General features: G+C 36.3%; 1 pseudogene; it reads right to left on the reverse strand.

The window, feature by feature from the left end:
* Nucleotides 1–4,475: 4,475 nt before the first annotated feature.
* LOC120225570 lies at nucleotides 4,476–4,750 on the reverse strand (annotated as a pseudogene).
* Nucleotides 4,751–27,528: the final 22,778 nt, after the last annotated feature.

Here is a 27,528-nt window from a genome sequence, read left to right on the forward strand (position 1 = left end):
AACTGCATAGAATATGATGATCGCTATTCCATTTCTGCACATTTTATAAAGTTAATACACATCCACAATCCTTAATTTACAATTTCAAAATTCAAAAAGCTATGAAGACCAAAACCAAAACAAAATAAAACAAAATTTTACATTGGCAGCAAATTCATTTGACAGCAACGTCTGATTCAAATATATATGGCTACTTATAGTTCTTGCTTATGCTATCTGGTGTGATTATTTAGATGTTTTACCGCAGAAATTTAGATGTGTTTGATTATAGTGATTATAGCAAGTGATCTAGTTGGGGAGTTATAGAAAATATATCATATCCATCATATTTCTAAAGTCTCAAAAAAGATAAAATTTGAAATATATCCCTCCCTAAAGGGTTCAGATAAATGATTGTCTCATTTTGCTTTCTGTCTTAAAAATCCTTTCCAAAATTGTATACTGTGATATACAATGAACTTACAGAAAAGTGCATAAAACATAAATGTAAAATTTAATGGATATTTCTAAAATGAACATCTGTTTGGCTATCACCCAGGTTAAATAGTATAAGATTGCTAGCACACAAGAAACTCCAAGCATTTCCCTTCCCCATCATCACCCTCTCCCATGCCGTTAGTGATAACCATTAGCCTAATTTTTATAGATTAGTTTCCTTGTTTTTTTTTTTAGTTTTGCCACCAAAGTGTACATCCCTAAACAAATAGTTTTGTCTGTTTTTTAACTTCAGATAAATGAAATCACACTATATATATGATACAAAAAATATTTTACAATATATGAAAATAAATTGCTAATATGTCCTCTATAATTCTCCATAATGCTCCTTACTTCTGTGATTCTTTAGTATGTATTTCTTATAAACAAGAACATACTGTTGTATACACTCAATACAACCATCAAAAACAGGAAATTAGTATTGGTACCTTACCATCTAATCCTTAGATTCCATTCAAGTTTTGCAAATTGTCTCAATAATGTCTTTTGTACCTAATCCCTTATTTGCAATCCAAAATTCAAAAAGCTCCAGTTCAGAATCACGCTCTCTTTAGGCTTCTTCAATTCAATTCAAAACAGTTCCTCCAATTTTCCTTGACTGTCATGACCATGAAACTTTTACAGATTATAAATCAATTATTTTGTAAAATGTCCCTCCATGTAAGCCTATCTGACATTTACTCTTGATTAGATTTCCTTTATGCATCTTTGGCAGGAAAACTATAAGAGTGATGTTATGTTCTTTTCTTTGCATTCTACTAGGTGGCATATAATTTCTATTTGTTCTGTTATTAATGTTGTTAATTTTGATCACTTGATTAAGTGCAAATTTGCTCTTTTGTCCTTTATAATTAATAGATATTTTGTGGGGAGATTCTTTGATGTTATTGAAGTACCTCATTTAAATATCTCATGACCCAGATTTTAGCCTCTACTACAAAGCTGTCATCATCAAGACAGTATGGTATTGGCACAAAAACAGACACATAGACCAATGGAATAGAATTGAAAACTCAGAATTGGACCCAAAAATATACAGCCAACTAATCTTTGACAAAGCAGGAAAGAATATCCAATGCAAAAAAGACAGCCTCTTTAACAGATGGTGGTGGGAGAACTGGACAGCAACATACAGAAGAATGAAACTAGATCATTTTCTCACACCCTACACAAAAATAAACACAAAATGGATAAAGGACCTGAATGGGAGATAGAAAACCATTAAAAACCCTAGAGGAGAAATCAGAAAACAACCTCCTTGACCTCCACTGCAGCAATTTCTTACTTGACACATCCCCGAAAGGAAGGGAATCAAGAGCAAAAATGAACGATTGGGACCTCATCAAGATTAAAATCTTCTGCAAGGCAAAGGAGACAATCCATAAAACTAATAGACAACCGACGGAATGGGAAAAGATAGTTGCAAATAACATCAGATACAGGTTAATATCCAAAATCTATAAGGAACTCACCAAACTCCACACCCAAAAAACATACAACCCTGCGAAGAAACGGGCAGAAGATATGAACAGACACTTCTCCAAAGAGGACATCCAGATGGCCAACAGACACATGAAACGATGCTCAGCATCCCTCCTCATCAGGGAAATACTAATCAAAACCACACTGAGATACCAACACACGCCAGTCAGAGTGGCTAAAATGAGCAAATCAGAGAACTCTAGATGCTAGCGAGGATGTGGAGAAACGGGCACCCTCCTACACTGTTGGTGGGAATGTAAAGTGGTGCAGCCCCTCTGGAAAACAGTGTGGAGGTTCCTCAGGAAACTAACAATAGAACTCCCCTATGACCCAGCAATAGCACCGCTAGGAATTTACCCAAGGGATACAGAAATGCCGATGCATAGGAGCACGTGTACCCCAATGTTCATAGCAGCACTCTCAACAATAGCCAAAACATGGAAAGAGCCTTAGTGTCCATCAACGGACGAATGGATCAAGAAGATGTGGTTTATCTATATGATGGAATACTACATGGCAATGAGAAACAATGAAATCTGGCCATGTGTAGCAACATGGATGGANTGGACCCTGAGGCTGTTATGCTGAGCGAAATAAGTCAGGCAGAGAAGGACAAATATCATATGTTTGCACATATAGGAGGATTAGGAGGAACTTAACTGAGGACCATGGGGGAGAAGAAGGGGGGAAATGGGGGGGAGAGGGAGGGAGGCAAAACATGAGAGACTCTTGAATGTTGAGAACTGAGGACTGATGGGTATGGGGGGAGGGAGAGGGGGGATGGGCATGGAGGAGGGCACTCGTGGGATGAGCACTGGGTATTATATGGAAACCAACTTGACAATAAACTATTTAAAAAAAATAAAATAAAATATATAACACTAAAAAATAAATATCTCATGAAACTCAGTTTATTAATTTTTAAATTCATGTTAATTGAGTCATGGTTTCCAATTTTATTCAAAGGATTATAGTCCTTTAATATATGATTTACTGTGATGCTTAAATTATCCCAGATTTGACCAGTGATAGTCCCTTTAAGATAGTTCTTTGCCCTTTTGATATACCACCATCATTCTTTAAGCTATTCTTTATTTTCTGGCACAAAAAGAAACAATATTTCAGGATCAGTTCTACTTATCCTGGCCTTATCCTGGAACTGACTATTTCTCCAAGAAATTTAATTCCAAGATACCACTTAGTGGATTTAGAGAACAAAATCTGGACTAGGTGTGCTATTGCTTCTGAAGGTATTGTTGCTCACATGTCCTCTTAGAGAATATAGCTCATAGTTAGATAATATATGTATGTATGCATATATTTATATGTTTATATGTATGTATATATACATATACATCACACATGTATAATATTCATCCTCTCTTTTTATCTTATTTTTCCTTCCTTTCTTCTATGTTCATCTGTTTTGTTTCTTAAATTCCACATATGAGTGAAATCATATGATATTTGTCTTTCTCTGATTGGCTTATTTAATGTAGCATAAAACAGAGAGAGAAACCATAAGAGACTCTTAAATACAGAGAACAAACTGATGGTTGATGGAGGGGTGTTGGATGAGGTGATTGGTTAAATGGGTGATGGACATTAAGAAGGGCACTTTTTGGGATGAGCACCAGGTGAAATATGTAAGTAATGAATCACTAAATTCTACTCCTAAAACCGTTATTATGCTATATGTTGACTAATTTGAATTTAAATAAATAAAATAAAATATATTCACATATAACAATATACATTTACATCTATATTTACCTATCAATCTATGTGTTAAAAACTCTAATTTTATTTCAGCACCACAAGGTTCATTCTAGTTTTCCTTCTTTTCATACATTTACTCTCTTTCTCCCAACAGCTAGGAAACTGATTCCATTATTCTTAACAGATTTACCTAATTGATAAATTTCTTTTATGCAATCAGTAGCCCATCACTGCTGCTGGTTCCTCTTCCACTTTTATGCTCTTATCATTTTACTGGTCCTCTGACACCATGCAATGGGCCTGTGATCAGCCTTACAATCCCTGTTAATCACTCCATTTTACTCTTCCTACATGACCACTGATCTTCTATGTATCTCTATAAATGAGTTTGAATTTTCTAGAGTTTTCTGTAAATGGAATCACACAGTGTATACTCTATCATTCAGCATAAGATTCATTCAGTTGTTATATCACTAGTTCTTGCCCTATTATTGCTGAGTAGTATTCCATTGTATGCATATACCACAATTTATCTATTCATCTGCTGATAGACATTTGTTTTGACTATTAAAAATAAAGCCATATGCTTCATGTTCAAGTCTTTGTGTGGACATGTATCTCCCTTTCTCTTGAATAAATATCTAGGAATTAAATGGCTGTATAATATTATAGGTATATGTTCAATGTTTTTTGTTTGTTTGGTCACACATCTGCCTTTATTGTGAGCAGCAAATGGGACACTTCTAGCAATAGTAAAAAAAAAAATCACTTTACAAAAGCAGATATTCAGCGAAGCCACCTGGTTGGAACCTTGGGAACCCATACATAGATGTGAACCCAGAGCAGCAGGAAGAGGACTCCAAAGCCCATGAAGAGCGAGGCCACCAAGTAGATGAGAGACTGTAGACTAGCATACTTAGTGGAGGTAACCTCATAAATGAAGAATCAGGCAGTGAAGAACATGCCAATGGTCAACAGCACCGCAGTCAGATGGAAGAAGACAAAAAGGGTTCATTGGGTTGGTGTATCTGCTCATGGCCTCAGGGTCCATTTTTCCAGGCAAAGCGTGATCTGCCGCCACCACCAGAATAACACATTGGCAGAAGCGGTATATGTTTAACTTTTAAAGAAACTGCCAAAATCTTTTTCAAAGTGGTTGTGCCATTTTATATACTGACTAGCAGTGTATGCAAGTTTCAGGTTTCCTACATCCCGACCCACACTCATAAAGTCTGTCTTTTAAATTTTAGCCATTCTAGTAGGTATGTTGTGGTCTCTCATTGTGCTTTTAATTTGCATTTCCCAGGGGTGCATGGGTGGCTCAGTCGGTTAAGCATCTGACTTCTGCTCAGGCCATGATCTCACGGTTAGTGGGCCCAAGCCCCGAGTCGGGCTCTGTGCTGACAGCCAGTTTAGAGCCTGGAGCCTGTTTCAGATTCTGTGTCTACCTCTCTCTCTGACCCTCCCCTGCTCTCTCTCTTTCTCTCAGAAATAAATAAAACATTAAAAATTTTTTAAAAAAATTTGCATTTCCCTAATGGCCAATGATATTGAGTCCATTAGCATGTGCCCTTTATATATGTGATCTTCTTTGATGAAGTATCTGATTAAATCTTTTACCTAATTTTTAATTGTCTTGTTTTTTTCTCTTATAGCTAAGCTTTGAATGTTCTTTATATAATCTGGATACAAGTCTTTTATCAAATATATGCTTTCAAAGACTTTTCCCAGTATGTGCCTTTCCTTTCATTCTCATTCTTCAACTTAATTTTCGTTTTTCATTTAAAGAAAAATGGCGTTTTTTTTAAAGAGCAAAAGTTTTAAATTTTGTTGAAGTGTTATTTATGAATTTGTTATGAATTGTGTTTCTGGCAACATATCTAAGATATCTTTTCTTAACCAAGGTTGCCATAAGTATTATTTTTGTTGCTGTCATAGTGGTAATCTTCTTTAATGTCAATTTTCAAATCTTTGTTAGTATATAGGTGTAATGGTATATAGTTCCTCTCCATCGTGTCTGGAGGTACATAATGCCTGTTTTTCCCACTCTTAGTCATGCTTATATTTGAGTTGAGATAGTGTCAACATGATCTATCCATTAAACAGTTCTTCACCCCTTCACTTAGTATTCCTGAACTACTAATGTTACATAAATAAATTATTTCATTAGGAGTAGTAAACTGGTGATTTTATTATGCTATTAATGTTGAATTTACTACCTGTAATTCTTTTATAAAGAAGACATTTCCTTATTCATTAATTTTGTTAGCCTGCAGTACAGTGTGCAGGGAAAGCAGTATAAAAGATTGGTTCTTTCCTTTTATGTACCATTTTTAGAATAAGGATTTCATGCTGTAGCAACTTCTAAAAGTGAGAATTGAGTTTTTGTGTTTGGACTATCATTATGAAAAAATAGATTTGTATATATTTGATATACTTTAATTCATTAGAGCCAGTATTTTTTTAGATGATTAAGTTGTCCCATCTTTGGTCATTATGAGCCCCCTCTAATTGGCTCCTGTGTTCTTTCAGTATGACACTAGTAGCCATTAATAACTTTCTTGCTTTCAGGTTGGACAGGATGTCTCTGATTCATCCTGTACATTTTGTGTTGCAGAGTTGGAACTGTCATCACCAAAAGGTGCTCTGGTTCTCTTCTTGGAGAAATAGTATAATGAGATTACAATCTAGATATAAGGGGCATTCATTGCTCCTGGAGTGTCATTGTTTATTTTGGTGGTATAATTTCATGAACAGAAGTATTTAATTTAAATTTTGTCATATTTATTAATATTTTTATTAATAATAGCCTCATCCTTTTTGTGTGTGTTTTGTTTGGGACTATACACTTACCCTGAAGTTCTGAAAATATTCTCCTATATTATCTTCTAAAAGGGTTTACTATTTTGCCTTTTCTATTCAGTACCATGAGTCTAGGTGGAATTGATTTTTATTTCATTGCATAATAAGTGTTCCAATATCATTTTTCCCCAAAAGGATGCTCAACATTCCTGTCATTATGTACTGAAAAGTCTACCCACTTCTAACTACTGTATATTATTATTATGACTTCTCATAAATCATGTGCCCATATAAGTGTAGGTCAGTTTCTGGAACATACATATTTTATTCGATTTGTCTATTGGCCTATCCTTGCACCACTATCTTCTTATAAGTGCTATAGTTTAATGTCTTATTTGGTAGAGCCAATGTCCTTACTGTAATTGTTTCTTGTGTATTCTAATTTTTGGGTTTTTTTGCATTTTATATATATTTTAGAATTGGCTTGTTAGTATTCCTCCAAACCTATTGAGATTTTTATTCAATTGCATTGAAATTCTAGATACATCTGTGGAGATCTGTTATGTTAATAATAGAGCCCCCCAATCCATATGCTTAGTCTCCTTTAATTTTCTTTATTAAAATTTTGTAAATAAAACATTAAAAATTTTTTAAGTAGTTTATTGTTAAATTGGTTTCCATATAACACCCAGTGCTCATCCCAAGTGCCTCCTCCATGCCCATCACCCCCTATCTCTCCCCCCACCCCATCTGCCTTCAGTTTGTTCTCGGCATTCAAGAGACTCTCATGGTTTGCCTCCCTCCCTCTCCCCCACAATTTTTCCCCTTCTCCCCCATGGTCCTTCATTAAGTTACTCCTAATCCTCCTATACGTGCAAACATATGGTAGCTGTCCTTCTCTGCCTGACTTATTTCACTCAAATAATAAAATTTTTTAGTCTTTTGCCATATACACCTTACAAATCTTAGGTTATATTTATTCCTAGTTACTTAATATTTTTGATAATACAATAAATGGCATATTATTTTAACTTTTGTCTTTTAAGAGTTTGTTGCTCATATACAGAAATAACAAATTTTATATTGATGTTGTACTTAGCAACCTTGCTGAGCTGAATTAATTATTTATCATTAGATTATTTTTGTATTGCTAGGAAAAACAATCATATCACTTGCAAATAATGACAGTTATTTTTTATGTTTAATATACTGTATTTCTTCATTTTGCTTTATGGTTTTGGCTAGGACCCTTAGGGCAATGTTGACAAGAAATGGGACAGTGACATTCTTATTTTGTTCCTTACATCAAAAGGATAACGTTCAGTGTCTCTGCATTAAAAATTACATTTGCTTCTGGGTTAATATTGATATTTATTTATTTTTGATAAAAAGATCCCTTGTAGTTTAAGTTTGCTGAGTTTTTTTTTTTTTTTTTTGTCTTCCTCTGATTAATTCCACCCATATTGTCACACATTGCAGGATTTACTTTTGTTTTGTTTTGTTTTGTTTTTGTTTGGTACTATTAATGGAACAGTTAAAATTTTCTTAAATTTAATTTCCATATAACATCCAGTGCTCATACCCAGAAGTGTCCTCCTCCATGCCCATCTCCCCTCTCCCCCCGACATCCATCAGTCCTCAGTTTGTTTCTCAGTATTCAAGAGTCTCTCATGGTTTGCCTTTCCCTCTTTCCCCCTCCATTTACCCCTTTCTACTCCCCCATGGTCCTCAGTTAAGTTCCTCCTAATCCTCCTATATGTGCAAGCATACGATATTTGTCCTTCTCTGCCTGACTTATTTCGCTCAGCATAACAGCCTCAAGGTCCACCCATGTTGCTACACATGGCCAGATTTCATTGTTTCTCATTGCCATGTAGTATTCCATGGTATAGATAAACCACATCTTCTTGATCCATTCATCTGTTGATGGACACTAAGGCTCTTTCCATGTTTTGGCTATTGTTGAGAGTGCTGCTATGAACATTGGGGTACACGTGCTCCTATGCATCGGCATTTCTGTATCCCTTGGGTAAATTCCTAGCGGTGCTATTGCTGGGTCATAGGGGAGTTCTATTGTTAGTTTCCTGAGGAACCTCCACACTGTTTTCCAGAGGGGCTGCACCACTTTACATTCCCACCAACAGTGTAGGAGGGTGCCCGTTTCTCCACATCCTCGCCAGCATCTAGAGTTCTCTGATTTGCTCATTTTAGCCACTCTGACTGGCGTGTGGTGGTATCTCAGTGTGGTTTTGATTAGTATTTCCCTGATAAGGAGGGATGCTGAGCATCGTTTCATGTGTCTGTTGGCCATCTGGATGTCCTCTTTGGAGAAGTGTCTGTTCATATCTTCTGCCCGTTTCTTCGCTGGGTTGTTTGTTTTTTGGGTGTGGAGTTTGGTGAGTTCCTTATAGATTTTGGATATTAACCCTGTATCTGATATGTTATATGCAACAATGTTTTCCCATTCTGTTGGTTGCCTATTAGTTTTGTGGGTTGTTTCCTTTGCTGTGCAGAAGCTTTTAATCTTGATGAGGTCCCAATCGTTTATTTTTGCTCTTGATTCCCTTCCTTTCGGGGATGTGTCAAGTAAGAAGTTGCTGCGGTGGAGGTCAAGGAGGTTGTTTCCTGCTTTCTCCTCTAGGGTGTTGATAGTTTCCTGTCTCACGTTCAGGTCCTTTATCCATTTTGAGTTGATTTTTGTGCATGGTGTGAGAAAATGATCTAGTTTCATTCTTCTGCATGTTGCTGTCCAGTTCTCCCAACACCATCTGTTAAAAAGGCTGTCTTTTTTCCATTGGATATTCTTTCCTGCTTTGTCAAAGATCAGTTGGCTGTATACTTTTGGGTCCACTTCTGAGTTCTCAATTCTGTTCCATTGGTCTATGTGTCTGTTTTTGTGCCAATACCATACTGTCTTGATGATGACAGCTTTGTAGTAGAGGCTAAAGTCTGGGATGGTGATACCTCCCGTTTTGGTTTTATTTTTCAGTATTACTTTGGCTATTCGGGGTCTTTTGTGGTTCCATACAAATTTTTGGATAGTTTGTTCTAGTTTTGAGAAGTATGCTGGTGCAATTTTGATTGGAATTGCATTGAATGTGTAGAGTGCTTTAGGTAGTAATGACATCTTAACTATATTTATTCTTCCTATCCATGAGCATGGAATGTTTTTCCATTTCTTTGTGTCTTCTTCAATTTCCTTCATAAGTTTTCTATAGTTTTCATCATACAGATCTCTTGTATCCTTGGTTAGGTTTATTCCGAGGTATTTTATGGTTTTTTGTGCAATTGTGAATGGGATCAGTTTCTTGATTTCTCTTTCTGTTGCTTCATTATTGGTGTATAAAAATGCAACCGATTTCTGTACGTTGATTTTGTACCCTGCAACTTGGCTGAATTCTTGGATCAGTTCTAGTAGGCTTCTGGTGGAGTCTGTCGGGTTTTCTATGTAGAGTATCATGTCATCTGCGAAGAGTGAAAGTTTGACTTCCTCTTTGCCAATTCTGATGCCTTTGATTTCCTTTTGTTGTCTGATGGCTGATGCTAGGACTTCCAGCACTATGTTAAACAACAGTGGTGAGAGTGGACATCCCTGTCGTGTTCCTGATCTCAGGGGGAAAGCTCTCAGTTTTTCCCCGTTGAGGATGATGTTAGCTGAAGGCTTCTCATAGATGGCTTTGATGATGTTTAAGTAGGTTCCTTCTATCCCAACTTTCTCGAGAGTCTTTATTAAGAAGGGATGCTGTATTTTGTCAAATGCTTTTTCTGCATCTATTGACAGGATCATATGGTTTTTATCTTTTCTTTTATTGATATGATGGATCACATTGATTGATTTGCGAATGTTGAACCAGCCCTGTAACCCAGGAATGAATCCCACTTGATCTTGGTGGATGATTCTTTTGATATGCTGCTGGATTCGATTTGCAAGGATCTTGTTGAGAATTTTTGCATCCGTATTCATCAAGGATATTGGCCTATAGTTCTCTTTTTTTGTTGGATCTCTGTCTGGCTTGGGAATCAGAGTGATGCTGGCTTCATAAAATGAGTCCGGGAGTTTTCCTTCGACTTCTATTTTTTGGAATAGCTTGAGAAGAATTGGGATTAATTCTGTTTTAAATGTCTGGTAGAATTCCCCAGGGAAACCATCAGGTCCAGGGCTCTTATTTGTTGGGAGATTTTTGATCACTGATTCGATTTCTTCACTCGTTATGGGTCTGTTCAGGTTTTCTATTTCTTCCCGTGTGAATTTTGGTAGTGAGTGTGTGTTTAGGAATTTGTCCATTTCTTCTAAGTTGTCCAATTTGTTGGCATATAATTTTTCATAGTATTCCCTGATAATTGCTTGTATTTCTGAGGGGTTGGTTGTAATAAGTCCATTTTCATTCATAATTTTGTCTATTTGGGTGCTCTCTCTTTTCTTTTTGATAAGCCTGGCTAGAGGTTTGTCAATTTTGTTTACTTTTTCAAAAAACCAACTCTTGGTTTCATTGATCTGTTCAATTGTTTCTTTGGTCTCTATGTTGTTTATTTCTGCTCTAATTTTTACTATTTCTCTTCTTCTACTGGGTTTAGGGCGTTCTTGTTGCTCTGCCTCTAGCTCCTTTAGGTGAGCTGTTAGATTTTGGACTTGTGCTTTTTCTAATCTCTTGAAATAGGCCTGGAGAGCAATGTACTTTCCTCTTAGGACTGCCTTGGCCGCATCCCATAGATTTTGAATTGTTGTGTTTTCATTTTCATTTGTTTCCATATATTTTTTAATTTCCTCTCTAATTGCCTGATTGGCCCATTCATTCTTTAGAAGGGTGTTCTTTAACCTCCATGTTTTTGGCGGTTTTCCAGACTTCTTCCTGTAATTGATTTCAAGTTTCAAAGCATTGTGATCTGACAGTGTGCATGGTATGATCTCTATTCTTTTATATTTATTGAGGGCTGCTTTATGTCCCAGTATGTGATCTATCTTGGAGAATGTGCCATGCGCACTTGAGAAGAAAGTAAATTCCCTGGCCTCAGGATGTAAAGTTCTAAATATATCCGTCAGATCCATCTGGTCCAATGTGTCTTTCAAGTCCATTATTTCTTTAGTGATTTTCTGTCTGGTTGACCTATCCATTGCTGTAAGCGGAGTATTAAAGTCCCCTGCTATTAGCACATTCTTATCTATAAGCTTGTTTCTGTTTGTGATTAATTGTTTTAGATATTTAGGTGCTCCCATATTCGGTGCGTAGACATTTATGATTGTTAGTTCTTCCTGATGGATGGACCCTGTAATTATTATGTAGTGCCCTTCTTCATCTCTTGTGATTGTCTTTAATTTAAAGTCCAGTTTGTCTGATATAAGTATCGCTACTCCGGCTTTCTTTTGATTTCCTGTAGCATGATATATATTTCTCCATCCCCTTACTTTTAATCTGAAGGTATCTTCCAGTCTAAGATGAGTTTCTTGTAGATAGCATATAGATGGATTTATTATTTTTTTTATCCATTCTGCTACTCTATGTCTTTAGATTGGAGTATTCAGCCCATTTACATTCAGTGTTATTATTGAAATATGTGGGTTTAGAGTCTTTGTATCTTTTGTAGGGTTCATGTTTGTGGTGGTGTCTCTGGTATCTTGTGTTCCTTGCAACCTTTCCTTCAGAGAATCCCCCTCAGGATTTCTTGTAGGGCTGGCTTAGTGGTGACAAATTCTTTCAATTTCTGTTTATTTGGAAAGATTTTTATCTCTCCTTCTATTTTGAATGACGACCTTGCTGGATAGAGGATTCTTGGCTGCATATTTTTACTGTTCATCACATTGAAGATCTCCTGCCATTCATTTCTGCCCTGCCACATTTCAGTAGATAGGTCTGTCACCACTCTGATAGGTTTCCCTTTGTATGTTAGGGCCCTTTTCTCCCTAGCTGCTTTCAAAATTCTCTCTTTGTCCTTATATTTTGCCATTTTTACTATGATATGCTGTGCAGAAGATTGATTCAAATTACTTCTGAGGGGAGTCCTCTGAGCCTCTTGTATTTCAACATTTTCTTTCTTCCTCAGGTCGGGGAAGTTCTCTGCTATAATTTGTTCCAGGACTCCTTCAGAACCTTTCCCTCTCTCTTCCTCTTCTGGGATTCCTATGTATGGATATTGTTGCGTTTGACCATATCACTGAGATCTCGACTCTTCTTTCATGCTCCTGGATCTGTTTGTCCCTTTCTTTGTCAGCTTCTTGTTTTTCTATAATGGTGTCTACTAAATCACTTATTCTCCTTTCTGCCTCTTCAATCCGTGCGTTGGAGATCTCTATTTTATTATGTATCTCATTTATCGGATTTTTAAATTCTTCATGACTATATTTTCCATTCTGTCTGTAGCCATAGTTTCTTTGATGTCCCCTATGCTTTTTTAAAGCCCAGCTATTAATTTTACCATTATTATTCGAAAATCTTGTTCAGTTATGCTGCTTATATCTGTTTGAGCAGTTCGTAATTGTAATTTCTTCTTGGAGTTTCTTTGGAGGAGAGCTCTTTCATTTTGTCATTTTAGTTACCTTTCTGGTTCTTTTTAGTTTTAAAGACTTGTTATGCTCTCTGCACCTATGAGCGCTGCTGTATCCAAGAAGACTCTTTGACTGTCCAGGGCCTATTCTTTCAGAGAGTGTTTTTTGAATGGTCTCTCTTGGTCTGTCTTGTTGGGACCTTGGTTATTTTATTTTCCTATTCGTAGTGATATTTGGGACTCTCCACCTTGTGTACTCTGGCTTGTTTCTTGAGGTAGCCCTGGAGAAGAAACAGAGAGACAAACACACAGGGAGCAGGAGCACACAATCGCACAGACTAATTCAAGTAACATGCAGACTAAGAGGGAAAACGAAAAAGTTAACAGAAAGGATGGAGGAGGGAGGGCGAATAATAGAGAGTAGAAAATACATAAAAGGGTCAAAAAGGAGAAAAGGAAAGGAAAGAAGAAGAAAACCGATGGACAAAGAACAGTTTAAAGCATATATCTGGATTTCCCAGCTAAAGTTAAATAGCTGGGTGTATGCAGTGCTGGTTGAAGAGCCTAGAGAAAGAGAGAAAAGACAGGGCGGCGATGAGGCAAAATTGGAAATAGAATGAACAGGCAGTAGGGATAAGAAGCCTTTTTCAAAGAGTTAAAGGGTGGAATATGGCTGGATAGGTGAGAGAAGAATGCTGGTATTATCCAGAGAAACTATATAGTGTAATTACTCCTGAGAGAAAGATGAAAATGTAGGTAGGTGTAGAATTTACATCTACAGAATGGACTAAATGTGACTGTTTAAGGAAACCAGTGACCAGAGTTAATCAGGTCAGTGTTCTGGGTAAAAAGGAAAGAAAAGAAAAAAAAAAAAAGGGAGGAGAGCAGCTCTCAAGCAGGGATGGTTGTGGCGTGATCCAATGCCTCAGGTGGGAGTTCTGCCTTGGAGGTTGTGGGGAGGAGAGTGGCATTGCTCCAGTCTCTTCTTGAACCCAGCGCTGCACCTCGCTTCTTTGGGCGTGTAAACTCCCCGTACCGGGGGCGCAGCCAAAGTTAGTTGCGCTCTTTAACCCAGGCCAGTCCTAGTCTCCAAATCTCAGTCCGCGCGCCCCACTGAAATTGCCTTAATCACAACTTCCCAAGCAATCCCCTCGGGGCAATTCCAGGCCTCCTGCCGAGATCTGGGAGTGGAGTCAGAATCGCTGCTTCCTTCTCTGGGTCGGGCTGGCGAGCATGGGTGGGGGCTTGCCCGCCGGATGCGTGGAGCCTGCTGGAATGAGGAAAACCAGGTCCCTCTATGGCTCATCACCCGAAACACGAACTCACAGGCAAATTTCCCAGTTTTTAGCTCTTTGGCTTCCCTCTAGAGTTCCTGCCAACCAAGAGCGCGAATGCCTGGTGTCCGTGTGCGGCTCTTCTAGGGGCCCAAGCCAGCCAGGAGGACAATGGCGGCAGGTGCGCCACTACTCTAGAAGTCCAGCCAGCCAGGAGCAAGCACAAAGAAGCAGTCCGCGAGCTCAGCCCCTCTGGGACCAGTTGGTGCGAGGGGACCTGGTATGCAGGTATTTGTCTCGCACGATCTTTCTATGCCCTGAGCGGAGGTTTTTCTGTTTTGGACTGTCTCTTTTCCCCTCTCACTCCCCGCAGAGGGGGAATGCCTCCAACCCTGGAGTCTCCGATCCCGGCCCGATTTTATCTTCCCCAGTTCGCACTCATGTTAGAAGGCTTTCTCAGTGGATTCTGCGTCCTTTTTCTCCCAATCTCTCGGGTTTTGTAAGGTTTCCGATGGCTTCAGATCTTTTCCGTGTGAGGTATTGGTGCGAGTGCAAGTACGGAGCTTCCTACTTCTCTGCCATCTTGCCGGAATCAGCTGAGCTTTTTCTTTTTAATCATGAAAGAATGTTGAATTTTATCATATATTTTTTCTGCATCTATTGAACTGATTGTGCAATTTTTCTTTTTATTTATATATTTTGAGAGAGAGAGAGAAAGAGAGGGAGAGAGAGAATCCCAAGAAGTATCTGCACTGTCAGTGTAGAGCCTCACATGGAGCACTCCCATGAACAGTGAGATCTTGACCCCAGTGGAAATCAAGATACTACCGTTTAACCGATTGAGTCACCCAGACGCCCTTCGTCTTTACCTTCTTAATATGGCAAATTACACTGATCAACTAACTTTTTTTTTAACGGTTAAACTCCCCTTGATTTGCTGGTTTAAACCCACTGTGGTTTATCTTATATCCTTTCACTATACTGCCAGGTTTACATTGTAACTTTAGTGGGATTTCAAGGGTGATTGAAAGTAAATGACTGTTACAGTCTGCCATATTTACCTCCAAGTTACTACTCATTAATTTTTGCCAGCTGGTTTACGTTGTTGGCACCTTCATTCTATACAGTGTTTGTTCCCTGCCACCTCTCTACCCTGAATCCTGGCACTGTCTTTTGCATTATTTCTGGTTGCAGATGTAATATAAGTATTTCTAGCATTGTCCTCATACTACATTCAAGTATTTTATTTATGCTATTTTTCCTTATTAGACAATGAACTCCTGGAGATCCTTATCTAGCATCTTTGTCTTTTTGCTTTGTCAGATACCTGACACCATACATGCCCATACATGACTAGTAAATCTGTTATAAAAGGAAAGCAGAAGAGGAACCTCCATCTTCCCCCGATATGTATTAAAAATCTATTGCTGTTACCCTGCCATTTGGCAACAGCTAAGAATAACAGCTGCCAAATTGTGTACAAGAATGTCTAAATGTCCCATGAGGTGTAATAAATTACACTAGTATAGAACCATTCTATTTAAACTTGCAAACAATATTCACAATTATCTTCTTCTTGGACCCTCACAAGTGTGAAATAGCTAAACTAGTAGCTTTAGTCCTGCTTGATGTATAAGTAAATATGGCCTAGAGAGACTAAATATTTACCTAAAACTATATGGGGGTGTTTGGCCAAATTTGGTTTAGAATCCAGGTCTTTGGACATTGAAATCCAGGCACTTTTCAATAGACCAATAGCTTTCAAAATCTATGTCTCAGAGGCTGCCACCTAATGATGATGGGAAATAAGATGGAAGTTGATTGATCACGGATCGGAGCATCACAGTTTTGTTTTTGCCCCTTCACATATTAGTGTTGCAAATATTTTTTCATTTGGAAAGTAGCTCTGTTGCTGTTAACAACATGAATCTGCTAGTCTTTAAGCATGCACTTGCATTATGGCACCATGTGATGTTTCAGGTTTATTTTGTATATTCCTTATCCTAGACCTAGTATCATTCATTTCTCCACATAGTTCTGTTTCTTTTAGTTAGGATTGAGATTTAGAATATAACTTCTGGGCTCTAGGTGTGCTCATTGCTGCTGGGGCCTCATTGTTTCTAGCTCCCAGGAAATTCCTTTAAAAAAGTCCTGAGTTCTTGCTGATACTTTGAATTCAGTTCTAATACCACAGGGTTATTGTTATTTTCTCCCATTCCATTTTGGTATGTCTCTTTTTCCATAGTGAAAACCCTGCTTCCCAAGCAACACCACAAACATTTATACATTTGCTATTCTATACTGCACACAAAACAGTTTTAGAGCAATACCACCAGTACCCTTATTCAAAACAAAACTAAATCAAATTCCAAATTTATTTGCAGCATGTTTTTATCCTATATCATATAAAATATGAATAGTCGTGGAATTCTATTTAAAATTTACTTGAGGGGTGCCTGGGTGGCTCAGTCTATTGAACATCTGACTCTTGATTTTGCCTTAGGTCATGATCCCAGGGTTGTGGGACTGAGTCCTGCGTTGGACTCTGCACTGAGCATGAAGTCTGCTTAAGATTCTCTTTCTCTGCCTCTCTCCCCTGCTTGCATTCTCTCTCTAAAAATTAAAAAAAAATTACTTGAATTATTTTCCTTGTGTGGTTAAGTTTTCTATCAATTTGACTTATAGGTAGAGTCATCTTTCTGTTTGTATTCAATTTTAGAGTTTGGGTTTTAAAAAATCATCTTTATTTAACTTTAAAAATATATAATATTTATATATTGACATAATATATATTTACTACATATTATTAACAGTATATAATAAGATGAATCATTAATAACTAATTGTTAGCTCAAAGAAATCCTGATCCCTATTTCTTCACTCTCCATCCAATTCACAAGCACTCTACTCCATGTAGGTAGAAAATTATTTTCATCTCTTGTTGGTTATCTTTTCTCTGCTTCTTTTTCAACAATAACTGTATATATACCCTTACTTTCTCTTCTTTCTTATAAAAATGGTAGTGTACTCTGTACATGCTCTGTTATATCTAGCTTTAAAATTTTTAAATACTTTCAAATTTATCAGTTTATAATTTTATGTTTAGTACTTTTTATTTCTTGTTTAGAATTCTTTACCAGCTCAAAGTTCATGAGGATTTTCTGCTCTATTATTCTCTAAAATTTTTAAAATTTTGCCTTTTACATTTAAGTCTTTAATCAGTCTAGGGTTGATTGCACATGTGGTGTGAGAGAGTAATCCTTGTGTGTGTGTGTGTGTGTGTCTGATCTTCAATGTCAGTTGAGTTATATGTCAACTATCTACACTTTTGTGAGTCTGCTTCTTGGCTCTTTATTTTGTTTTATTTGTCGTCCCATCTATTCCTGAGGGAAAAATCTCTTATCTTTAAATTTTATATTTTTTTTCTATTAAAATAATAGGTACTATTTCTCTGCTGGAGGATTTTCTACTTTTTTCATTCATTATGAATATGTTTTCTTCTGTGTTCTAGTTTTTTCTAGTTTCGTCTAGTTACAATAAAATTTTTGATAATTCAACATCTGGTCTATTAGTCTCTGACTGATTGCCTTTACTCTTCAGTATGCATTATTACATTATTCTATTCTTTATATGTCTAGCAATTTTAGATTATATCCTAGACATTGTAAATGATATTTTGTAGCTTCTGAATTCTCTGATATTCCTCTGAAACTGTTGATTTTGCAGACAATTAACTTTGCTGGCATGCTCCTAATCTGTCTACCTTGCAGGTGAAAACCTCTGTTTAACCCCTTTAGCCTTAGCACGACTACTTAGTTTGCTCCATACATGCACAGTTTAAGGGTCAGCCAGAGGCTTGGGGAAAATTTATATGCAGAATTTGGGGCTCTCCCTTTCTGGCTCTTTCCTTTCCTGGGTTTCCCCCTCACTTTTCAGCTACTGCATTTGTTCCAAACTATTATTCTGTTTTCAAGCCACTAAGATTACATGTTTCTACTTGAGTTTCAGTGAACTAATGCTTACCCTCAAATAAAAATCCATTTTAAAATGGAAAATTCAGTTCATTTATCTTCATCTAGTGTAAATTCCTCTCCAGTTTCTACCTGCTTTTACTTGCTTTCCAGTTATTCCAGGGAGTTAAAAAAAAATATATATATATATATATATATATATTACAGAATTTTAGTTGTTATATGTGAAGGGTTAGTCTGATAGGAGCTATTCAATCATTACTGGGAGCAGAGTACCCACACTATTTTGTTTTGGCATGTTAATTAGTTTTCTATCTAGTATAACAAATTCCTCACCTGGTCTAATTCTTCAGAAGTACCTTAGCTATTCTTGTGTCTTAGCTATTCTAAAGTCTTACCAAATACACTCTTCTATCTCCCAGGAATAAATGGATGGATTAGAATTAGTCATGTCAAAAAAACCCCATAAAGCTACTTGTTTATGCTTTGTACATGCATCTTTAATGTAAGGGATGTTGGCAATCCAAAGGACAGATATGATATACATGTGCATGTCTGGTATGCTGAGGGAAGGTCATTTGATTACCAGGGCTAAATAGATAAGATATTTTCCTTAATGGACAAATACCTGGGAAATCTGAAAATGGAGACATGGGTGAATTAGTGGGCTATTGCAAGAGTCAGGTGAACTGAGAAGCTAAACTAAAGCAGATCAGTGAGGATGAGGAAGGAAACCAGATTTGAAGGAGAATTTAAAACTGACAAGCCAGGGGCGCATGGGTGGCTCAGTCAGTTATTAGTCGGACTTTGACTCAGGTCAGATCTCGCGTTTCGTGGGTTCGAGCCCCACATCAGACTTTGTGCTGACAGCTCAGAGCCTGGAGCCTGTTTCAGATTCTGTGTCTCCCACTCTCTCTGCTCCTTCCCTGCTTGCATTCTGTGTCTCAAAAACAAATAAACTATAAAAAATAAATTAAAAAAAATAAATGAAACTGATAAGCCAGTATTTAGTGATATGGTGCTTAAGGAAATGTTTATAAGGCTAAGAAATATTTTCTCCAATCACTCAAATAATAGCATGTGTTAACCTCTTACTTTGTCTACACATGTAACAATACTATAGAAAGTAGAAAAAAAATCACTAAAATTTTACTACTTTTATAAAACTACAAAATTTTATATTCTTTCAGATCTAACTCAGAAACAAATGTGTATTTTTCATATATATAATTATATCTCAAGTTAAATGTCATTGATACATCATAATTTTGTATTGTTTCTATCATCTCACATGAATAGGCTATTTTTATCTTGCTGATCTTTATAATTATATTCTTAATGTCTGCATTCCAGTTTTTTAATGTACTCTGTCTTTTTGAATCATTATTCAATTTGTTGGACATTTATACTGCTACCATGAATAATGTTCTATGAACATGTTTACATATATAATTAGTCTTTCCCTTTTGTGGGGGATAGATTGTCAGCAGTAAAATATTTGTGGTAGAGTAGACACATTTAATATTGTTTCATGTATCTTAATATTTACTCATTAGAGACCTGGCATTACAAAACATTTAGAGTTATGTGTGTGAGAATCTTTGTATTTCAGATCATTACTGAGCGAAGGGACTTTGCCTAGTTTATGGTTGTAGCATCTAGCATAGTGCCTATTGTTAGACTAATAATAGCTGTGTTTTAAATGAATAAATCAGTGGATGAATGAATGATTAATTCAGTTGTCAGATAAGGAGAGTTTCAATCCATTTCTTGCCATCTGGATGCATTTTGATTTCAAGTGGACCCTATGATATTGGCAAGGTCTGGAGAGCTATTTAGATAAAGAGTTACTCCTGTGATCTGGATTTTAGAAAAGTCTGGAATGTTGCCCTGAGAACACAATCTGCAACAGTATCTGTCTGAGATTTTTTCTTTTGCTTCCTGGACCACTACACACCCAAGTATTTCCATGGGCTGCCTTCTGAAAAATGGACTGTGATCTTTTCTTTCTAAAGGGAACTTTTCCATTACTTTTTACTTCGGTGCAACAGGCCCTTGCAGGGCAAATTAAACTTGAGCCACAATGTTTGGATGTCTGGACTTTATTCTCTCCTGGGCTTCAGAAAACAACTAGGTTCATGATCAACTTAAACTGGATCACTCTGTTTCATTGTTTGATTTATATTTTGTAAAGGGAGATAAATAATTTTGGTTGAAATCTAAACATAAAAAATAAGTTTAGTTTTGGATTTAACTAATTAGCACCATGGAATGATGTGATGGAGATCTTATATCAATGCCATTTGCACTTTACCAACTATAATAATTACTATTTATGGCTCTTTGTAATCTACATATATTACTACACTTAATTTAATTATTACAGCAACCCAATGAAGTAGATGTCATTATGTTCATTTTATGAATTAGGAAATTAATGTTAAAAGTCTTAAGTCACCTTTCCATGAGCACAAGGAAGTGCTGCGGTCAGGGTTCAAAGCTGATTCTGTCTGATACCAATGTCTATGATTGTATATCCACTTAAAGAACTTTCATGTAAATTCTACTCTCTAATTCTTGGTTACAACATCAGAAAAAGACTGTGATTTGTCTTGTCTGCAGAGATGGAGACAGATTTGGAGATTATGTTCTTTCCCATCCAAGTTGATCATTGATCACAGAAATCAATGATCATAGCTGGGATGTGAATGTGGACCTTCTGGTTCCTCATCCCATACCTTTTCACTGTTCCCACTCTAGATATTTCTGAATCCTTCACTTTATAGTGGAAGAAACTGGGTCCCAGAATATTGTGATGATTTACTAAAGTCATATGGCTAGTTAGCACACTAAGACAACAGCCCAGATTTTCTGCCTTTAAAGCTAGTGTGTTCTCTTATGTCTATGTGGCAAATAAAAGCTTGGTGTTAAAGAATGTTTAGTGTGAGTTATATTCCAAACCAGAAAATACATTAACATAGGCCCTCCAGTGCAGAGATGTTTAACTCATCATTTTCACTTTGTTAAAATGTCCTCCATCATTTGAGCTATCTAGTCAATCTGTTAATCATCAGATATATACTGAATGATTAGTATAAATGTGCCTAGCACTAGAGACCAGCCCCTGAGTGGGGTCTCTGTCATCAGTATATGAAAAGTCTCAGGATTTGCAGCTCTTCCTCCCCCAGTATAGACCTGAAAAGAGCCAAAGTAAATAAAATTTTCCGCCTTAACAGCTGTATTTATTTTGGGCTGCTTCTCCACCTACAATATCCATTTGCTGTCCTAGGAGCTTCTGAACCTGTTTATTTTCAACCTCCCAGAGGCAGCCAGCTGTTGTATCCCTGTGTCATGGCACAAAGAAGTCAACAAGTTCTTCTAGAGGGAAGCAAGTCATTTCAAGGGCTTAAAGAATATAACCCAAAGAGAGTTTACCAATTGTGGCTATTTCCTGAGCAAGACACTAACCCTGCTCTCAACTATCTTATTCAAGTAGCTTAACAAGATATAACTGGGGACAGAACTTGAGCACTGGAAATTACACAATAAAATAAAAAGAGTTAAGAAGTAATATAACTCAGGGCTTAAATAGTATCAAGTGAATGTGATTAAATAGAGTCTCCTAGTTGGTGGGATGGACTAAGTTTATAGAAATATTTTGTTTCAGTTTCAAGTTTGCTTGTATATGTTTGTTTTTATTGATTTATTTTTAAATTTTTATTTTTGAGAGAGAGAGAGAGTATGAGCGAGGGAGAGGCAGAGAGAGAGGGGGAGACACAGAATCAGAGGCAGGTTCCAGGCTCTGTGTTGTCAGCAGAGAGCCTGATGTAGGGATAGAACTCAAGAACTGTGAGATCATAATCTGAGTGTCTGTTTTTGTACCAGTACCATACTGTCTTGATGATAACAGCTTTGTAATACACCTTGACGTCTGTGATTGTGATGCCTCTAGCTTTGATTGTCTTTTTCAAGATTGTTCTGGTTATTTGGGGGTATTTTCTGGTGTTATTTTGATAGGGATCGCATTCAATATGTAGATTGTTTTGGGTAGTATCTCCATTTTAACAAAATTTGTTCTTCCAATGTAAAATGTTATTTTTTAAAATATTTATTTATTGTGTGTGGGGATGGGCAGAGAGAGATGGGGACAGAAGATCTGAAGCAGGCCCTGCACTGACAGCAGAAAAGTCCTATGTGATGCTCAAACCCACAAACAGAGAGATCATGACCTGAGCTGAAGTCAGAGGCTTAACTGGCTGAGTCACCCAGGCGTTCCTGAAAGATGTTATTTCCATTTTACAGAGATAAATAAAACTGAGATTTTAAAAAGTGTTTTAAACTGTAGTGTTTATTATATCTGATCTTATACTTTAGTATTCACCTGGATATTCTGCCTTATATAGAGATTAAATACCCATTTTAGAACATATTTCTGGCACCCAATTTCCAGCTTTATTCTCTATTCCTGAGATAGTCTTCTATTCATCAATCCCAATGTTTATTGAGCATATAATATTGATCTTGCTTTCATCAGTTATCCTAGGGAATGGCATCTTTCTTGGAACTGAAACTCCCATAACTAAGAATATCATGGTGGAAATTAAGTAAAAATAATGGATGTAAAAATATCTAATTCAAATGATTCTCAAACATTAGGTTGCATCTGAAATACTGGGATATTTCTTTTATATACAGATCCCCAGGCCTCATCCCAAGAGATTCTGAATCAGTAGATTTAGGTCAAAACCAAAACTCAGATTTTGTTCGTTTGTTTTTAAAGGGTCTCAAGTAATTCTGGTACATGTGGATCCTTGGCTTCTTTGAAAAGCATTGATCTATGGGACAAAATGAAGATCCTTTAAAAGATACACCAGAATTTCCACTACTTACTCGTCTTAGGCGATTGTTCCTTATTCTGTGCCTTACATTCTAGCTACTACTAATATTTCAAAATTTTTTCTACTTCTAGTCTTCTGTACATTAATAGTATTTTTCTCTAACTAGAATGATAAACCCCTACTCATTTTTTTTTTTGCAAATAGTTTATTGTCAAGTTGGTTCCACATAACACCCAGTGCTTAACCCCTACTCATTCTTTAGCTCATGTGTCTCCTCCTCTAGGAAGCCTTCCCCATATGAAGAGGGGATATCCTCCTAAAGTTTGCTGTGCATCTCTCTGTCATTTACTTCTATCTTTTATTAAAATTATATGTCTATCTCCACCACCTAAATATAAACTCCTTGAGGGTAGGTAAAATGTCCTTTTCACTTTTATATTTTATATTGCAAGACTTTATAGGATACCACAGCATCTGGTTCACAATAGGCACTGAACTTTGAAATCCAATTTTGTTGAATGAATGAAGGAATGAATAAATGGCAAAATTAATGAAGCCATTTGTTTGAAGATGGTTTTTGATATAAAATCCTATTAATGATACATTCTTGATTTTCTTGAAAATATTTATTTCATCTGAAATAACATCAAGAGTGTGAGGAAAGGGATATAATACAAGAAGTGAGATTTTAGCATGAGTAGAGAGAACAAAGGCAATATACCCCAGCCTCATTTTACAGAAAAGGAAACTTAGGTTCAGTGAAAAAAGTGAGTATTGTCTTGCTTCTTTAAGTACACATATGTGTGAAATCATAGGGTTTTTGTCTTTGATTTATTTTACGTAGCATTATACTCTAGCTCCATCCATGTTGTGGCAAATGGCAAGATTTCATTCTCTTTTATGGCTGAATAATATTCCACTGTGTACACACACATACACACACACACAAACCCCGCATCTTCTTTATCCATTCATTTATTGATGGATACTTGGACTACTTCCATATATTGCTTATTGTAAATGAGGCTACTATAAACATAGGGGTGCAAATGGCAAGATTTCATTCTCCTCTATAGCTGAATAATATCTATTGTGTATACACACCCCCCCCCACATTTTCTTTATCCATTCATTTATCAATGGATACTTCCATCTCTTGCCTATTGTTTATAAGGGTGCTATAAACTTACGAGTGCATGCATCACTTTGAATTAGTGTTTTCGTATTATGTGGGTGAATACCCAGTAGTGCGATTGCTGGACCAGAGAGTAGTTATAGTTTTAACTTTTTGAGGAACTTCATTCTGTTTTCCCCACTGGCTGCACCAGCATGCATTCCCACCAACATATATGAGGGTTCCTTTTTCTCTACCTCCATCCCAACACTTGTTTCTTGTGTTGTTGATTTTAGTCATTCTGACAGGTGTGAGGTGATTGTAGTTTGATTTGCATTTCCCTGATGGTAACTGATGATGAATATCTTTTCATGTGTTGGTCAGCCATCTATATGTCTTTTTTGAAGAAATGTCTGCTTATGTCTTCTGATTTTTAATGGAATTATTTGGTTTTGGGGTGTTGAGTTGTTTAAGTTCTTTATATATTTTGGATACTAACTCTTTATCAGATATGTCATTTGCAAATATTTTCTCCCAATCAGTAGGTTGCCTTTGAGTTCTGTTGATGGTTTTTTTTTTTTTTTTGCTATACAGAAGCTTTTTATTTTTATGTAGTCCCAATAATTTACTTTTGCTTTGGTTGTCTTTGCCTCAGGAGACATACCTAGAAAGAAGTTGCTACTGCCGATGTCAGAGATTACTGCCTATGCTCTTTACTATTTTTAAAAATGATTTAGGTCTCATATTTAGGTATTTATCCATTTCAAATTTATTTTAATGTATGATGTAAGAAAGTGGTCCAGTTTCATTCTTTTTTCATCTAACTTTCCAGTTTCCCCAACACTATTTCTTGAAGAGATGACCTTTTTCCCATTACATATTCTTTCCTACTTTGTCAAAGATTACTTGACCATGTAGTTGTGGGTTTATTTCTGGGTTTTCTATTCTTTTCTGTTGATCTATATGCCTATTTTTGTGCCAGTATCTTACAGTTTTGTTCACTACAGCTTTGTAATACAACTTGAAGTCTAGAATTGTGAGGTTTCCAGCTTTTCTTTTCTTTTTCAAGCTTGCTTTGAATATTTGGGGGCTTTTGTGGTTCCATACAAATTTTGGATTCTTTGTTCTAGCTCTTTGAAAAATGCTGTCGGTATTTTGATAGGGACTGCATTAAATGTGTAGACTGCATTAGGTAGTATAGACATTTTAACCATATTTGTTCTCTTTCCATGAGCATGTAATGTCTTCCCATGTCTTTGTGCCATCTTCAATTTCTTTCATCAATGTTTTTAGTTTTCAGAATACTAATAATACTTTCACCTCTTTGGTTAGGTTTGTTCCTAGGTATCTTATTATTTTTGGTGCAGTGGTAAATGGGAATTTTTTTCTTGATTTACATTTCTGCTGCTTCATTATTGGTGTACAGAAATCTGTTGCATTTCTGCGACTTTACCAAATTCATTTAAAGTTCTAGTAGGTTTTTGGTGGAATATTTTGGCTTTTCTATGCATAGTATCATGTCATCTGCAAATGTGAAGGTATTATTTCTTCTTTACTAAATGCCTTTTATTAGTTGTCTGACTGCTGAGGGTAGGACTTCTAGTATAACGTTAAATAAAAGTGGTAGGAGTGGCATTCTTATCTTGTTCCTGACCTTAAGGGGGTTCTCTCACTCCCCCCTCCCCACTGAATATAATGCTTACTGTAGGTTTTTTATATATGGCTTTTATTATGTTGAGGCATGTTCCCTATAAATCTACTTTGTTGTAGGCTTTTATCATGAATGGATGTTGTACTTTGTCAAGTGCTTTTTCTGCATCTATTGAAATGATCATATGGTTTTAATCCTTTCTCTTATGAATGTGATGTATCACACTGATTGATTTGCAAATATTGAACTACCCTTGGATCCTGGAAATAATCTCCCTTGAACATGGTGAATGATTTTTTAAAAATATATTGTTGGATTTGGTTTGCGAGTATTTTGTTGAGGATTTCTGCATCTATTTTTATGAGAGATATTGGCTTATAGTTCTCTTTTTTTGTGGTATCTATTTGGTTTTTATATTAGGGTGATACCTCATAGAGTGAATTTGGAAGTTTTCCTTCTTCTTCTATTTTTTAGAATAGTTTGAGGAGAACAGGTATTAACTATTCTTTGACTGTTTGGTAGAGTTCACCTGTGAAGCCATCTGCCCCTGAACTTTTGTTTGTTGGAAGTTTTTGATTACTGATTCAATCTTCTTGTTGGTAATCAGCCTATTCAACTTTTCTATTTCTCCCTGCTTTAGTATTGATAGGTTATATGCTTCTAGGTATTTATGCATTTCTTCTAGGTTGTCCAATTTCTTGACATAGTTTTTCATAATATTCTCTTACAGTTGTTTGTATTTCTCTAGTGTTGATTGTCATTTTCCCTCTTCATTTGTGATTTATTTATTTGAGTTCTCTTTCTCTGTCTCTCTCTCTTTCTCTCTCTCTCTCAGTCTAAGTAGAGGCTTATCAATTTTATCTTTTCAAAAAACTAGTCTCTGGCTTCATTGATGTGTTCTATTTTTTCTTTGGTTTCTGTATCATTTTTTTTTCTGTTCTAATCTTTATTATTTCCTCCCTTCTGTTGTCTTTGGGGTTTTTGTTGTTGTTGTTGTTCTTCATTTTCTAGCTCCTTTAGATGTAAGTTTAGGTTGTTGATTTGAGATTTTTCTTGCTTCTCGATGTAGGCCAGTATTGCTATAAACTTTGTTCTTAGAACTTCTGTATTTTCATTTTTGTTTGTCTCCATTTACTTCTTAATTCCTTCCTTGATTTCTTGGTTGAACCATTCATTGCTTAGTAGCATGTTATTTAGCCTTCACGTATTTGTGGTTTTGCCAGATTTTTTCTTGTGGTTGACTTCTACTTTCATAGCATTGTGGTCAGAAAAGATGCCAGGTATGACTTTGATCTTTGTGAACTTGTTGAGGCTTGTTTTGTGGCCTAATATGTGATCTATTCAGGATAATGTTCCATGTACACTTGAAAAGAAATGTGTATTCGTCTGCTTTAGGATGGGTTGTTCTGAAGATATCTGTTAAATCCATCTGATCCAGCATGACATTCAAAGCCAATTGTTTCCTTGTTGATTTTCTGTGTAGATAATTTGTCTATTGATGTACATGGGGTGTTAAAGTCCCCTACAATTATTGTATTACTATTGATTACTTCCTTTATGTCTGTTATTAACTGGTTTATGTATTTGGGTGCTTTCATGTTGGGTGCATTAATATTTACAATTGTCATATCTTTTTGTTAGATTGTCCCCTTTATATAGTGTCCTTCTTGGTTTCTTGTTATAGTCTTTGTTTTAAAGC

The sequence above is a fragment of the Hyaena hyaena genome, unplaced genomic scaffold (genome assembly GCF_003009895.1).
Source record: "Hyaena hyaena isolate Hyena2069 unplaced genomic scaffold, ASM300989v1 scaffold_1435, whole genome shotgun sequence".
Classification (NCBI taxonomy): Eukaryota; Metazoa; Chordata; class Mammalia; order Carnivora; family Hyaenidae; genus Hyaena; species Hyaena hyaena.